Source organism: Salvia splendens, chromosome 18 (genome assembly GCF_004379255.2).
Source record: "Salvia splendens isolate huo1 chromosome 18, SspV2, whole genome shotgun sequence".
NCBI classification, from domain to species: domain Eukaryota; kingdom Viridiplantae; phylum Streptophyta; class Magnoliopsida; order Lamiales; family Lamiaceae; genus Salvia; species Salvia splendens.
The window spans coordinates 7,738,987-7,756,735 of NC_056049.1; positions in this window are offsets into that span (position 1 = coordinate 7,738,987).

Genomic DNA, 17,749 nt, shown 5'->3' on the forward strand with positions numbered 1-17,749 from the left:
TGAATAAGAAATTAATTTGAAGTTTAATTTTTCATGTCAGTCCAAGATATAAATAATTCAATTTATTTTAGATACATCTTATAGAAGACATGAATAAGAATTGAACTTTGATAAATTAATATAACTTCCTTAAATAAGATATTAAAAGATTATAAAAGTGTTAATTATCCAGTCAATTAAATACCAACAGAATTTAATTAAGCCTTTTCGGCCTTAAGGCTAAGGATAATTGATAAAAAACCATAACTAAAATGTCTAAGCGATAATTACGAAACCACGTTTTGTACATATGGTCTCCATCGATTGGTCCACAACTTATGAAGCCATTTTCTGAATATTAATCCTAAGAAATAGCAAGTTCGTATAGGTAGACTTCTCAATTATAAATAGTATGGACTAGAAAGTAGTTTCCAATATTATCGCCACCCATGTTGTGGGGACAATAATTCTAAGAAATTACAAGTTTCAGAAGTCCTAACAGAATTTATGAGATAACTTGGTTTTGTTATCAACACATGATCATTGTTATGGGAGTGTGTTGTAAAAACGAGATTCTGTAATGCTAAATCTGATGGTCGTGCTTCGGCAACATTTGGCGACCATGCCGTGCTGCGGTCTCTGGACTATTCGTCGGTGTTGTGACCAGTAAAAATGCTAAAATTTTAATGCGTATTGACCTCTGCTTAAGGGTACAAAATTTTAATTTTAAAGTTGTAAGATTTTGAAAAGTTCTATGGTTAATCTCTTCAATTTCATTACAGAAGTTTGTGACAAATAGTAAATCTTCTGTTTTGCAGTGCAACCTAAATCGTCAAAATGACATTCAATCCTCTTTCTGAAATTCTTAAAGAAAACAAACTTGAGGGCCAAAATTACATATGATGGAAACAAAATTTGGACATCGTTCTCACAGCCGATGAGTACAAGTTTTTGCTCACTACTCCACGACCTCCTGTGGTGGCGGCTAATATCGAGCAGACAGTACGAGATGCGCATAAACGGTGGAATAAGGCAAATGAGATGGCTAAGTGTTATATGTTGGCCTCCATGTCAACAGTGCTTAGACATCAGCATGCTGCCATGGCGACTGCTACCGAGATTATGTAAAATCTCATAAATATTTTTGGTACTCAGAATCGAACGGCTAAGTCTCAATCCTTTCGGAGTATCATGGCGAAGACTATGGAGGAAGGATCATCTGTGCGGGACCATGTCCTCGAGATGATGAGCTACCTCAATCATATTGAGGTTTTAGGAGGGACAATTGATCCTGAGTCCCAAGTTACTATAATCCTTCAAAGTCTACCCCCTAACTTTTAGCAGTTCAAGCTCAAATTTGAGATGAACAAAAGGGACTACACCTTGATTGAATTGTTGACTGAACTTCCTCTGGCCCTACGGCTGGCGTGGGAAAGAAGAAAGTGCCGAACCAGGTTGCCGCTAAGGATGCTAAGGGAAAGAAGAAAAGGAAGGTAGACACGAAGCAAATTGGAAAGTGCTTCAAGTGTGGATAAAAGGAGCATTGGAAGCCAGATTGTCCTAGAAAGGGCAAGGCTACAAGTATGCACCAAGCTCTAGTAGTCGAGTCATGTTTGGCTTCGACGTCTACTCATACATGGGTTATTGACATAGGAGCTACTGATCATATTTGTTTTAATCCTGACTTAATGCAGGTGACAAGGCAGCTATATGATCGTGAGATGGAGGTCCACCTGGGCGACGCTACTAAAGTGGCGGTCGTAGCAGTGGGAGACGTTTATTTGCGTTTTAGTAGTGATAGATTTTTTATTTTGAAGAATGTTTTGTTGATACCTTCTTTTAGAAGAAATTTAATTTCAGTTTCTAAATTGGTTTTTGATGGATATTCGATTTCTTTTAATGACAATTATGTTATTAAGAAAGATGGTTCTTATATCTGTCGTGGTATCATGGAAAATAATCTGTACACAATCACATCTACACAATTTAATGATCACAAATCAGAACTCAATACAACATCGAAAATTTCAAGGAAAAGGAAAGAACCTTCAAGTTCAATGAATGCAACGTACTTATGGCACCTTAGACTTGGTCATGCCAACGAAAGAAGGATCCATTCTCTTGTGGACCAAGACCTTATTAAAGGCCTAGAGAAGGAGCCGTTTTCAACATGTGAATCCTGCTTAGAAGGCAAGATCACTAAGAGACCTTTTAAGGTTAAAGGTAATTGGGTCAAGGAAGTACTAGAGCTCGTTCATACTGACGTATGTGGACCAATGTCAACCGAGGCAAGAGGTGGCTATTGATATTTCATCACTTTTATTGATGATTATTCGAAAGTCGGACACGTTTATTTGATGTGTTTCAAGTCTGAGTCTTTTGACAAGTTCAAAGAATTCAAGGCTTATGCGGAGACATATCATGGAAAACGTATCAAGAGCCTGCGATCCGATCGCGAAGGCGAATACCTAAGTGTCGAGTTTTTGGACTACTTATCAATAGAGAGATTGAATTCCAATTGATTGCGCCGGGCACACCCCAGCAGAATAGCGTAGCTGAAAGAAGGAATATGACCTTGTTAAACATGGTCCGATCAATGACGAGTTATGCACGACTACCTATTTCGTTTTGGGGACATGCCTTGCTTTCTGCAAGTCATATTTTAGACAATTTACCATCAAAATCTATTCCTACTACACCATATGAGTTGTGGATTGGGCGCAAGCCCAATCTAGAACATCTCAAGATATGGGATTGTCCGGCTCATGTATTGGAAAACAATCCAACTAAGCTGGAATCAAGGACAGAGGTATGTTTGTTTATAGGTTACCTTAAAGGATCGAAAGCTTATGAATTCTATAGTCTGTGAGACAAGAAAGTCATTGTGAGCACTCACGTGACATTCTTAGAGGAAGACTTTGTAATGAATCATAAACTCAACAGTGAAGTGGCTCTTGAAGAGTTAACTTCTGTCACAAGTTCCATTAACCAAGAACCAGTACCTAGTGTACAAACAATTCCTGTAACTTCAACTTCTACTCCAATTGTTGTAGTGTCGCGTCGCAGTGGGAGGGTCTCATATGAGCCCGATAGATCTATGCATCACTCCTCGGACAGCAATGTATTAGATCCCTGGAACTTTGCAGAGGCGTAGGCGGATGTCGATCATTGCGAATGTGTGAAAGCAATGGATTCAGAAATACAATCAATGATAGACAAAGACGTCTACGATTTGTCCGTCCTACACGAAGGTTGTACTGCCATTGGGAGCAAGTGATATACAAACGTAAGCGTGGGCCCGATGGAAGAGTTAAAGTCTTTAACACAAGACTAGTGGCTATGGGGTATACCCAAAAGGAAGGTGTCGATTACGATGAGACCTTCTCCCCGGTGGCCATGCTCAAATCGATCTGGATACTTCTGCCTATAGCAGCTTACATGGATTGAGATTTATGGCAGATGGACGTTAAAACTGCGTTCTTGAACTGTAGTCTTGAGGAGACCATCTACATGGAAAACCCGAATGATATGCCGTGAATGGCAAGGAACACATGGTTTGGAAGCTTAAGAAGGCCATTTATGGCCTCAAGCAAGCATCTAGATCATGGAACCAGTGTTTCGATCAAACTGTTCAAAAGTTTGGGTTCGAAAAGTGCCCAAATGAAAGCTGCGTCTACAAGAAGGTTGAAAAGGGAAATATTGTGTTCTTAGTTTTATATGTAGATGGCATTCTTCTAATTGGAAACAATAAAAAGATGTTGTCATCAGTACAAACTTGGTTATAAAACCAGTTCGAGATGAAGTATATGGGAGACGCGGGACACATTCTCGGCACCAAGGTTCTTCGGAATCGTGAGAAGAGGACGTTGTGTTTATCTCAAGAACCTTACATCGACACTGTACTTAGTCGCTTTAGAATGCAAGATGCCAAGAAAGGTTTCTTACCTTTCAGACATGGCATCCATGTATCTCAAGAGATGTGTCCCAAGACGCCATCTGAGATAGAAGCGATGAGAATGATACCATATGCTTCGGCATGTATGCTATGCTTTGTACAAGGCCTGATATTTGCTTTGTTGTCGGCATGGTGGCAAGATATCAGTCGAATCCGGGCCAAGGACATTGGACTACCGTAAAGAACATACTCAAGTACATTGAACGGACTAAGGACTATGCTCTAGTTTACAATGCAGCCGAGCTCTGTCCTTTGGGATATACTGACTCAGATTTTCAAGCTGATCAAGACTCGAGAAAATCTACTTCTGGATATGTGTTCACCTTAGGAGGTGGTGCCGTAATTTGGAAGAGTGTGAAGCAGAAATGCATCGCAGACTCTACCATGGAAGCCGAATATGTGGCCGCTTCGGAGGCTGCAAATGAGGCAGTATGGCTTAAAAACTTCCTTATGGACTTAGGTGTGGTTACGAATTTGCCCAAGAGCATCGCCATTTATTGTGACAATTTTGGTATTGTGGCAAACTCGAAAGAACCACGGGCTCACAAAGCGAGCAAACACATAGAGAGGAAGTATCATATCATTAGAGATATAGTGCAGAGAAGAGACATACTAGTGGTCAAGATTGCGTCAGAGAACAACCTGGCAGACCCTTTTACAAAGGCATTGGCGGTGAAACCGTTCGAGCGCCATGTTGAAGGGATGGGAGTTCGACTTGTTCAAGACCTCAACTCGCTTTCAGTATAAGTGGGAGAATTAGACGTAGTGCACATTTTGTTTGTATACTCGAAAGCTGTTTTGAGTATAAGTGGGAGATTGTTAGAGTTTGTATACTAGAAATCTCCTTTCGAGTGATTGAATACTGTAAAACTCTTTATTTATTTTCCAATGTATAAAACAGATTATTTTTATCATAATGTTGTTATGTTTTACATTTAATGGATGTTTATTGCATGTTTAAATGTATAAGTAACTTAACAAAGTCTAAGTCTTAGTTTTAGTAGACCGGTTGTGGGCGCTGTCCACTTTAAGGTAACACGGTCAGTTCTGAACAAAGAAAAATAAGAATGTCACAACCCAGATATGCCTAGACTACCTATCGTGAAAGGTTGCAATGTCAGTCCGCATATTTCTAAGCCTTACTGAAATAAGATGACATTGGTGTGGTAGAGCACTAAATTGGATCTAACAGTGTGACAAGTCTTTATGCTATCTACTGAAAGACGAGCTCTTGATAAATTATTTATTTCTTAATCAATGTACGTTAGCATTGAGCATACGGTATTGATTATGCATTACATTGACTTACCAAATGGTGCGGGTTTTTTGCAACCCAATAATCCTGGTATATTGGGTAGTGGTGATTAAAATCTAGCGGTGCTAGGATTGCTATTATATTGAATCGTGCGCGAGGTGAGTCTCGTTTGATAAAGTCCTCAAGAGGAGCTCGAAACAAGACTTTATTATTCGGAACCTACCTAGCTATGAATAATAAATAAGCGTTTCTTGTTAAGTCCACTCTTGGAATTAATAAGACGTTAATTAATTAAGTCCATAGCAGACACTAATTAATTAATGGACGTTTCTATCTAAAGCGAGGGAAATAAATGACAAACAATGGAAACCCGGATTACTTATAATTTCGGATTTGGATAGGCAGTGCAGTATTACTTCTGTAATGGCTGCTCGTAATATTCCAATATAAGCTTGTATTAAATTGTGGGTTTAATTTAATTCGTAAAAAGCTTATTGGGGGATACCATATCCAAAACCTTCCATAGATCCCTAACCGAGCCCAATATGTGACTTAATATAAAAGAGACAAAAAATACAATTAGTTTTACTCCAAAATTTCGTCCCCCTCTCAGAGATAGAAGATGGCGATTTTTGTTTAACATAGTCTAATCTCGCATAATTTATTAAAAGTGGCAGTGATGTGACTTTCAACTACAATGTTAATTAAACGACATGAGGAAACTGCTTGGAAGACAAGATGAAGGAGAAATTCTATATTCGAAGGATGTAAGCAAATTTCGGGACGAAATTTTTGTTAAGTTGGGTAGATTGTAACGCCCGTCTTTTCCTTTCTTTTGGGGTATATTTTTTTCTCAATATCTATCTTCCCTAAAATCTCTCAAACCAACAAATCCATCAATATCTATCACTCTTCAATTTCAAATCCACGGTAGTTATCTCAAATCTCTCCACCACTCTGAAAAATCTCCAACAAACCAAATCCAATCTTTACATATACACACACCCATAGACATATATATATTCCACCGATTCTGTAAATTAAATCATTCTCTCAAAAATCTCAAAGAAAATACCGGCTGAAAGAGTTCATCTTGCGGATCGATTTTTCCTTCCAGTCAAAGGTAATTTTCTCTGCTTCTGAAATCTCCCACGTTTCGTTTCAAGGCATAGCTTCATGTTTCACATAACACATAACACAGTATGTTCAAACTCCCATCTTTAATGATGTAGAAGTTTTGTAACCCACGAAATCATCGAGAAACTCTGAAATCAAATGGTTTAGTTGAAAAAAAAAAGTTTGAATTAAAGATTAGAAAGGGGCAGGGGAACGTTCCTGTTGTGTTGGAGTGCGAGGCTGGATCGACGGAGAGAATTAACGGTGGTGGTGCTGAGTTTTGCCGGCAGTGAGCAAGAAAAGAGAGAGAATATGTTTTGGTCGAAATACAGAGAGAGATGGAATGATTCATTGGGAGTAGACGTGTTATGACGGAGGGAGTATAACAAGTTAGATTTTAATGCTTGGTTCTTTTTTTTTCGTTGAAAGTTGGGCCATGTAGGATTAATTAGTAGATGGAGGATTTTGGTATTGTGCTGCTCTAGTTTTATGGTTGGCTATCTTAAATTGTTGCTTTGTTCTTAAATATTTGGAAACCTGCGTGTTTTGGGAATTTATTCCGATATCATGGTGGAAATATGATGAGCCAACGGAGGAACACGGCCGCCGAATAATCGAAAACCGAGAACGAGATAAATGATTTTTAATTAGGGTGCATGCATCTTATTTATTTACTTCATTCATTGTGTTGATTTATGTGTTATTTAAATGCTAAAGGTGATTCCTTGCAAACGAGACGTGATATCAAGCGAAAGGAAATAATTTCGAATTAAGAACTTGAGGTGGGCTTTCTTTTTAAATAAGGGCAATGCCCTAAGTATATTTTTATGTGAAAATGATATGAATATTTGTCATGCCGTGTTTTGTTTTATTTTATGGAACCTATCTGATGTGGCTTTTGCCATCAATGGATAATCGAATTCGGGTCTGTCTAGGGAGTGGGTCCCTATTCAGGCTAGTGTACACCTATGGAGATCGTGAGCCGTCTTTTGGGTCGGCCGGTCTAGTGACTTGGGATGTGACCACATTCCTTGTCATCAATGGATCAGATATGGTAGACATCTATGGGAAAATGACTGCAGTCACGAGTTTTACGATGGAAATGATTTTAGTGTCTTGGGCGATTTCTAAAGTTAAAACCCCAAGGTCACTCAATGGTGGCATGATAAATACTTTTTATAAAATGTTTTCGGCATGAGTCCACTGAGTGCATCAAGTACTCAGCCCTGCTTTTCTTTTTAAAAATTGCAGGTTGAGTGTGACGGGTGCGGTGGGTGTTGAGCAAGACCGTTGAAGAAATTTAAGTGTGTAGAATGTGTCATATCTTCACACGTGGCATATTCCTTCTCTCAAATGCTTCCGCTAAGTAGTTGTCTTTCTTTTGAGTTCTTGTATCGTTGAGATAGTATTCATTTTTGAGTTGTTGATTGTTGAGATACTCTGATTTTATTCGAGCTATTCCCAGTTGTTTCGAGCTATGGTCGATTTGTGTTGTTTCCCCCTTTCTTCCCCGCTTCTTTAATCCTCCCCTAGTCGCGATCAACCGTGTTTTCTATCCTTAGAAAATGCGGGCGTGACATCAAGTGTCCCTATATATCAATCATAAGACATTTATACCTCTATTGGTGTTCCTTATGTTTTGTCTGCTTTCTTTCGATACATTGAACACACGAATCATATATGAAAAGATAAGTGTATTCAATACACCATCTGACAGAAACCTCTCAATTCTTGATTTAGAGATATGACCTAAACGCGTGTGCCATAAAGTAATGAATTTTCATTATTTAATTTTTTCCTAGTCCCTTTTGATTCAACTTGTAAAGCTTCTAAATATGAAGTAACATAATTAAGCATACAAGCATTGTCATAGAGACTTAAGGAAACAATGCCCACAATATTGGAATTATTTGAAGTTAAAAACTTACTATTTCTAAATCAACAAGAGAAACCAAATATGTCCAAAGTAGAAATAGAAACCATAGACAGTATAATAAAGTATCCTTCAAAATTAGAAAAATTACAGTCTTTAATAACAATATAAAATGCCTAATAACTTATACTTCCATCGACTTGTCATATAACACTTAGATGCATCTTTCACCATCAATTGACTTTCGGCAGCTCAGACGACCTTTTACCTTATGTGAGTAGTAGTATCAGAATCTGCCAAATTAACTTGAGAACAGACCGGAACAAGAATTGTAACTTTCTTTGTACGCCATGCGTGATATTTACAATTCTTTTTTTTATATCCATTTTTACCACAAAAGAAACAACTATCATTATCCTTATGTTGTTCTTTGTGATGAACCTTTATTCATAGCAGCATTCTCAATACACTTTTTCTTAATGCCATTTACTTTATTTCTTGAGATACTGACTAGATGTGCAACACCAAATGCACAAGCAAGTCTTTAGAATTCAAGTTAACTGAAGCAACGTGAGACATTTTCATAATGTGCTCCCTTATGTTGCCCTCGTTCTTACTTTATTGAGATCAAGCATGCTTGTCTCAACCTTATTATTTGTCAAATAAAATGTTCCTTAATTTGGGCAAGGTATTCATTGACCTTAGTGATATACTCAGATGCAGTGCCTCGAAAGGCTTCTGGGATGCTAAACCTAATGATCAACAGACTTACGTGATTCGAGTGTTTCCATTTCTCATAGTTTCTCCTTTGATTAGAAGTAATATCGTCCGTAGGAGAAGTAGGTTGCTCGATCCTTAGCACATAATCCAGATCCATGCAACCCAAAGCAATCAAAATATAATATTTTCAACCCTTAAAGTTTTACTGATTCAACAATGACATATTATTCATGTTGGAGAAAACTGTAGCATGACTTAACAGAGAACAAAAACTAAAAGTTGTCATGCTCACATAATAAAATTCAAATAAGAAGGTAACATCTCATGTACCGACACAATATCCATATCAAGTCTGTGGACAGTAATATGAACTTGCAAGTGGTAACCTATTGTAGTAATCAAACAATGACAATAAGATCATGTCAATTAATATCCACCTGTGGGCATCACATTACTCACATGAATACTGATAATCATCACGTATCTATCACAAGGTATGCATGTATCTCATGCCAAACATTAATCTTCATGTGGGACGACTAATATCCGCATTAAAATACACATACACTTACCGTCCTAACATTCGCAGTAAAGAAGTCTAGACAAGATAGGTTACTGTTGCAACATATTATTTCGACTAATGTATTTTGAACATTAGTAAAACATATCAAGGTACCGATCACAACATTCACATGAAGTCTTTTGACAGGAATGTGAATTTGTAAGTGGCAACCTCCTTATAGTGATCAAACATTGACAATAAGATCATGTTAAGTAGTGCCCACTCGTGGGCATCACATTACGTACACGAAAACTGAATAATTGTCATGCGTTTATCACCAAAAGTATGTTTGTATCTCGTGCCAAATATTAATCTTCCTGTGGGCCGACTAATATTCGCATTAAAATACACACACATCAATGAAGGAACATGATCGATAACCAACGAGTCACTGGGATTCTGTATACTGGATACAACACTCGCAAGCGAGTCATTGATAATTTTCTGTAATACAGTGGCTAACCAACTAGTCACTGGAATTCCATATAATATTTCCAAATCCGATTTTCACAAAATCAATAACCGAATTTTGATGTTCCAAATGACGAAACCAACACAATATCAAAACAACCAAATGAATCCACAAAACCCAAAAATCCTAAACTTTATGGATTCACATAAAAAGCAAGAACAAAAATCCAAAGAAGATGCAATATTACACCGGTAGCCAGAAAATGCTAAACACGCCAGAACATGAATATAATCAACCATCACATAAATACGAATTGAATTCTGAAATGAATTACCACTCATCACCCAAAGGTAAGGAAGGCGTGATTCACATATTTCAATATGCTAACCATTAAGAAATCGACTCAACCAAAATTAAATCCTCTATACATAATGATTGACCGAAGAAAACTTAACAGAAGCATACAACCTTGATTGGTAAATTAATACATCAAGTAATTGAATTCTCGTAAGTGTGCTTAAACATACACCTATAACCACATGTTATCCTCATAATTAAAACATAAGCTTAGATATGCGTGCAAAAAACAATAATCAATATATTGAATTTGGTAACAAATATCTTTCAATTAGGAACCCATCAACCAGTCTAACCAAAGTAACCTCATATGTGTGCAAGGCATTTTTCACAAAACCACATACATGAATTATTTAAGTTCAAAATCATCCACCATGAACCAGAATCAAAACATTAATCAGAACGAAATTTTGGCAACTATACGTGATTATAATCTATACATCAATTCATTTATTCTAGATATGCGGCGGCCAAAACAAATATTAACAACCACAAACCCTAACATCAAGAAATTTGATTTCTTGATCCAAAAGACAAATGAACACATATATATAACTTTAATTCTCTGTTACGGACTCAATTCCCACATCGGTTGTGAGAACAACTGATGTGGGGTATATAGACTAAATGGGCTCTCTCTCCTAACAGGCTAGTCTTTTGGGATGAGTTCTCCTGTTTGGTCTGTATCAATTGGTGCTTTCATTGAGAGCCCAAACGGCTCGGAGTGGTGGCCGGGCAACGAACTCGCCGTGACCAACGAGTGCGTTTGGGGCCGCTCGGAGTGGTGACCCACGGAGTGGTGGCCGGGCAAAGAATCCGCCGTGACCAACGTGGCCGTGACCAACGAGAACTCGGAGTGGTGGCCCACGGAGTGGTGGCCTGGCAAAGAACCAGCCGTGACCAACGTGGCCGTGACCAACGAGGACGTTGGCCCTTAAAGGAGGGTCGAATGTTACGGACTCAATTCCCACATCGGTTGTGAGAACAACTGATGTGGGGTATATAGACTAAATGGGCTCTCTCTCCTAACAGGCTAGTCTTTTGGGATGAGTTCTCCTGTTTGGTCTGTATCATTCTCCTTTTCCAATTCTCGGAGAATCATCAATAGAGCGGCTCTGATACCACTTGTTGGAATAATTGAGTGAAAAATTACTTAAAGCTCTCTATGATGATTATTGATTAACCAAGAACCGCGGAGAATGAACATAAACTGTAGAGCGGAAGCGTACCTTGATACATAACAAATTGAAAGGCAGAATTACTTTGCAGCGGCTATGGATCTTCCAAACGATCAGAGACATTATTCGCAATAGTCTGCCGAGAAAATACAGAGATATCGAATATTCTTCTGACGTTTGGGGACCATAACCTTATTTTATATTTATATAAAATATAAGCTCCTTTATTTCCTATTCGGTCCCTCATCAAATAAAAAATCTCATATGATATCTATACTTATTTCCATAACAAAGAAATACACTTTAGCCCAAACTTTAATCTTTATTTGATCTCTTTAATTGGGCAACTGATAGATAGCCACACACATTAAATTAGTCATTTGGAAGCCCAAAAATTCTAACAGTGTAGCCCACATGTCATCCAAGAATAACAAGAATTTCCCAGTCTTTAGTTGTGAGGTGACTAGATAAGCTAGTTCCTCATCACTCTTTCCCTTTACATCCTCAGTGATGGTCATGAAATTCCTCAAGATGGTCATCAAGATATATATACGTGTCTCCGAACATGCTCGAAACATGAACCCATATGCGGATCGTGAACTCATGCTTGATTCTTTCATAAAAAAAAGCCATCCTTGCTAAAGTTGTCTTCCTACTTCCTGGCATACCGATGATCGTGATAGCATCGAGTTCCTTTTTCTGTTCACCGAGATATCCAAGTATTACATTTATCTGATTTTCAAAACCAACCACACACTCTCCGAGATATCCAAGTATTACATTTATTTGATTTTCAAAACCAACCCACACACTCTCCCTGTTTAAACATTAAGGATTAGATGCCTATCCTTCCAAAGAGAGGAAATACTATTCACGTTTTCGATCAATTGTAGGAAAGTCTAAAATTAAAAAAATGTGATTTCAATGAAATTTTATTTGGTTTAGTTAAGCACAACTCAATATGATATCGAATTGCAATGAAATGGATATGAAAATTTGAGGGATCTGTGCATAAGAAATACTATAGTAGGAGTACTACATAAACCTGTGTATGGATTGAGACAAAGGCAATGGTACATGAACAAATAATCTACTATTGCATCCAAAGTGAGCATGCAAATATAAAGCATAAAATTTGTGATACTCTTATAATTAATCACAAGTAATACCATTTCCATATATATATGTGATTTAAAACCTCCAGTACATGATAAACAAACAATAAATAAAGATAATTTGGTAATTTAAATAAGAGAAATTGGTCAGAAAAATTGTGAACTTTAAAGTTGGTATTTTCCACAATTTTTAAAAGTGGTCTTAAAAATCACCAACTTTTCAAATTGCGCGGATTTCCCACACTAAAGTTTCCCTCTTAAGCCGATACTAATTCTATAGCATCCATACCAACAATAGTTTCATCTTCTCTACAAAATAGAATGTAGCTCCAACTATTACACGTAGGTTTTTTTGGCATTCAACGTAGGCAAAATTTAAGCTGGAAACTTTAGTGCGGGAAATCCACACGATTTGAAAAATTGATGATTTTTAAGACATGGGAAATACCAAATTTTTGTGAAAGTTCATGGTTTTTCTAACTAATTTTCCTTTAAATAATAAAAGGCATGCAGATGTTATTTTAAAATTGCGTAAACAAGGCCGAAATTATGTCCAAAAATCATCAGCCAAATTAAGCAACCCAAGAGTAAAAACAACCTTAGATTTTTTTTATTTTGATCCGCCTCATCATCATCATCATCGCGATCCATCATGCAGACCGTAATCTTGTCTTTGACAGCCTCAGCCTGTTTGCATATGGCTTGGAGAGCATGGGAAGGGGAGTAAGAAGATTTGAAGAGTCCAGTCGTCATGCTCTTGATTGATCGGTTCCTCTTGGAGATGATATGGGCAACAAAGACATCGATTACTTCTTCAACTTCGTAAACAAGATTGAGGATATCCAAAATCAGCACTTCCGTGTGCACATCCTTTTCCCACTTCATCTCCGAATCCGTCACAAAGTCTTTGGTCTGTTGAATGAAGATTGCTGACTCAATAGCTCAAGCTTATCTTGGCTTAGTCTTTGGTAGTTTTCAGCCTTCCTTTTTCTTAGGAGTATCTGTTTATATAGTGTTCCTTATTGTTAGCTATTTTCAGTTAAGATATTTTGCACGTTGTGTTCTTATAGGGCTTATAAATAGCACCTCATATCATTGGAATAATATAAGTCTTTTTGAGTCATCTTCTGATATACGTTTGCATACAAATATTTCTAGTTCCAACATGATCGAGCACAGATATCTCTTCAGACTTTCGATACTGCCCTTGTTTTCTTCATTGATTGGATAATTCTCTAGTTGCTTCATATTATCAAGCACCATCTCCACTATTCCCGCCATTTCTCACTAGTCATATCCTCGGAAACCACAATTTATACACATATTTGTTTATTTATTTATGTAATTGTGTAATATTCACCGAATCAAATCAATAGTTTCCGATCTTTATAATTTTAATAACAGTGCATTGTGTTTTGAATATAACGTTAATGAAATCTGAATCACATATGAAAAATACATCATTTAAAGTTTAAATTAGTAGTAGTATGGTACAACAACAATACTAGTAAATCAAAATTGCAAAAACAATCAATTTACATTCACAATATGTATGGGACATAAATTATTGCATTATACTGTATCAAATTCCGCGTAGATGTGAATTACTCCCTCCGTTCCACAATAGAAATCATATTTGGTGTGTGCACGACTTTCAAAATTAAAAAGAACAGTGAGTTGGAAAATTTAGTAGAATATGAAGTCCACTTTTTTAGTTTTAGAATATAATGTGAGTTAGTGTAATGTAGGACCTATTGTGGAACAGACCGAAATGACAAAATGTGACTCTTATTGTTGGACGGAAGGAGTACTTGATTTTTGATATACACATATGAACTATATACAACATGCATTTTATATCAAAATGTGACTCTTATTGTTGGGGGTATGGAATTGAAATTGGAATTGGAATTGGAATTGGAATGTGGAGCCTTAAATTCCAAATCCGATGTTCGGTACCGCAAAATATCTAGACTTGAAGTTGAATTACAATTTCTCTCAATTCCACAACTTGAATTTCATATCAAAAGTGAAGATTGGAATAACACCAACAATCACAAGATGAAAAACCTTAGGAATAACCGAACCAAACCCCTAAGATTTCACCGATTAGCGCTCACCACGGCCAACTCAACATGAGATCATACCACACTATCAAAGACTCACACCAAAAGCTCAGAAACACAAAAATCTCTCAAATCTCACAAGAATGACCGAAGATATCTCAGCCGACTTAGCAAATCGCACCAGAAAGTTCGATTAAGTGTTGGACCTCACAAAGCAACCAAAGAGGTTACTTCTGCTTGAGATTACCCTGTTCAAATCTCACATAGAAGAGAAAGAAGGATCAGAGGCAGTTATCGAAGAGAGAGAGAGAGAGAGGGAGGGAGAGAGAGAGGGAGGGGAGGGAGAGCACAACCCTAACTGCACATGAGAGGGAGAAGAGTCTAGTACGTGTGTAGTGAGTGAATGAGAGAGCCCAAGAGTCGGAGTGAGTAAGTATCTCACAAAAGAAACACAAACACAATTGGACGGCTCACACTCGCAATCCTCATGGAGTGCTACGTAACGACCATCAAGTAAGTAGATTTAAGAATGTAATAGAAAGTGAGTTGAAAAAGTTAGTAGCATGTGAGTCATACTTTTATATATAAAATTTGAGTGAAGATGAGTTAGTAGAATATGAGGTTCATTACCAAAAATGGTATAAGTGAAAAGTTACAGGTTTTTAGGGTGGGACCAATATAGAAATAAATGACAAATTTTTAGGGACGGAGGAGTATATTATTGCTATGCATAAAAGAAAAGTGGAAAGAATTAAAGACTCCAATAAAGCGTAACCCATATTAGTAGTAGTAGTATTGTTTATTTATTATGTGCATGCTACCAAATCATCAAAATTAACTAGTACTCCATGTATAACTAGAACTGTTCACTATACTTGGAAAAAATTTGAAGTGCTAGAAAGTGACATTTGATCCATCACGAGAATAGGTTTGACAGTCACTGAAAGAATTTATCTGTAAAGGATATGTAGAATCGAGAATGGTAATATGTTTGTTTTATCTTTTAGAGTAAAGGCCAAAAGCAGTCCTAAACATATGACGATTTTGCGATTTTGGTCCAGAACATTATCTTTTGAATTATTAAGTCCTTAACAAATAAAAACGGATCGAATTTGGTCCATTTTTAAAGCAACCGTTTATTTTGATAGTCAACGCCAATTAAATGGCATTTGACTTAGATTAGTATTTTTAATTAATATATTTAATATTTTGTTAATAATAATTCCAGCACACCTCATTTTCTTCTTCTTTCATCTCTTAGATCTGAAACCTCACACTCCAAATTGAAACAACTAGGAATTGGACGGTTGCAGCATCATCGTCAACAAGGCTCAGCCTCGCGGCAGCGGTGGCGGAGGCGACGGTGGTTTCTGTGGCCCTCACCGTGATGGTGGAGGCTATGGAGGAGGAGAAGGCAGCGGTGGCGGAGGCGACGGTGGTTTACGTGGCCCTCGCCGTGATGGTGGAGGCGGTGGCGGTGGCCGTCGTGAGGGCGGTGGTAGTTATGGCGGCGGCAACCGTGGCGGTTACGGAGGTGACCGTGGTAATGAAAGAAGAAGATGAACTGTGACCGGTTCCGTCGAATTATTTGTACGTTAGAATCCAATTTTTGCAGATTTCAATTTGGCAATGATATTTTTGACCTCTTGGCTCTTGTTTGAAGATTTTTATTCCGGGTGAGATTATTTGATAATCTCTTTTCTAATGCTTGAAATTTGATGTTCTATTATAGCAACAAGGTCAGGAAACTCAAATTCTTGTTGGCTAAGGCGGTGGCGCAGGGTGATGGAGCATTATTACTATTAGAGGGATACAGAGTAATCGCTGCCGAGCCACTACTGCGGCTGCCAAGTATTTTGAATCTTCAATGTTTGCATATTTCAACCTGGAGTGTGAGGTTTCGGATCTAAGAAATGAACGAAGGAGATGAAGTTTGGGGTACAAAAAAGCTGGAATTATTATTTACGAAATATTAAATATATTAATTAAAATACTAATCTAGTCAAATGCCATTTAATTGGCGTTGACTGTCAAAATAAACGGTTCCGTTAAAAATGGACCAAATTCGATCCATTTTCATTTGTTAAGGACCCAATAATTCAAAAGATAATGTTCTGCACCAAAATCGTAAAATCGTCATATGTTTAGGACCACTTTTGGCCTTTACTCTATCTTTTATAGTAGTAAATTTGGCTTCTTCCAAATATTTGTATTTTCTCTATCTATTTTGTTTGACATGTTTGTTATTGTGTTGCAACAGTTATGTGGACATCGAATTCTTAGTGTGACCCTGGTTTGTTAGAGCATCCACAATAGTGGACTAGCCGCTAGTCCACTATTGCGATCGACTAGCGGTTGACGTACTAGCGCGACGGACGACTTCTCGTACGTCGCATATGGCGCTAGTCCGCTATTGTAGGCTCCCGACGGACTAGCGCACATACTAGTGATTTTTTGATTTTTTTTAGTTAATTTTGTTTTTTTATTATGTACTCCCTCCGTCCCATTAAATTTGCAACATTTGCTTTTCGACACGAGATTTTATGTAGTGTTGTTTTGTGAGTTAATGAAGAAAGAATAAAGTAAGAGAGAAGAAAAAGTAGAGAGATTATTATTTCCATTTTTAGAAACGTTTCTTTTTTAATGGGACAGACCAAAAAGGAAAACGTTTCATTTCTAATGGGACAGAGGGAGTATGTTTTTTTTAATTTATATAAAATGGTTGCATTTTCTCCGTATTCGTGTCGAAATTTCAATTCCGTATTTTTGTGATTTTGTTTGTTGGGATGTCCTAGTGCTAGTCCACTATTGTGCAGTGGCATGTTCTAGTGATGTGGCAGTTCAGTGACTAGCACTAATGACGTGGCATGAGGTGTTTTTGGCTAGTCATAGTGCTAGTCCGCCGGTTAGTCCTGTCTATTGTGGATGCTCTAAAAGATACTTATTTGCTAATTGTCTATTTTTCGAAAATTTGGGGGGAGTATCAAATTTCATAATGCAATGAAATCGCTGGATACATACGAGCAGAGCGGTTGGTTCAGGTCGAATCTTCTCGCGGTGCGGGTTGCTTTGCTTTTTTGGGAGTGACTGTTGATGCTGTTGGGTTACGAATTTGGGCTAGCCCATTCAAATAAAGCCCAATGAATGTGCTGTTGCTCTTA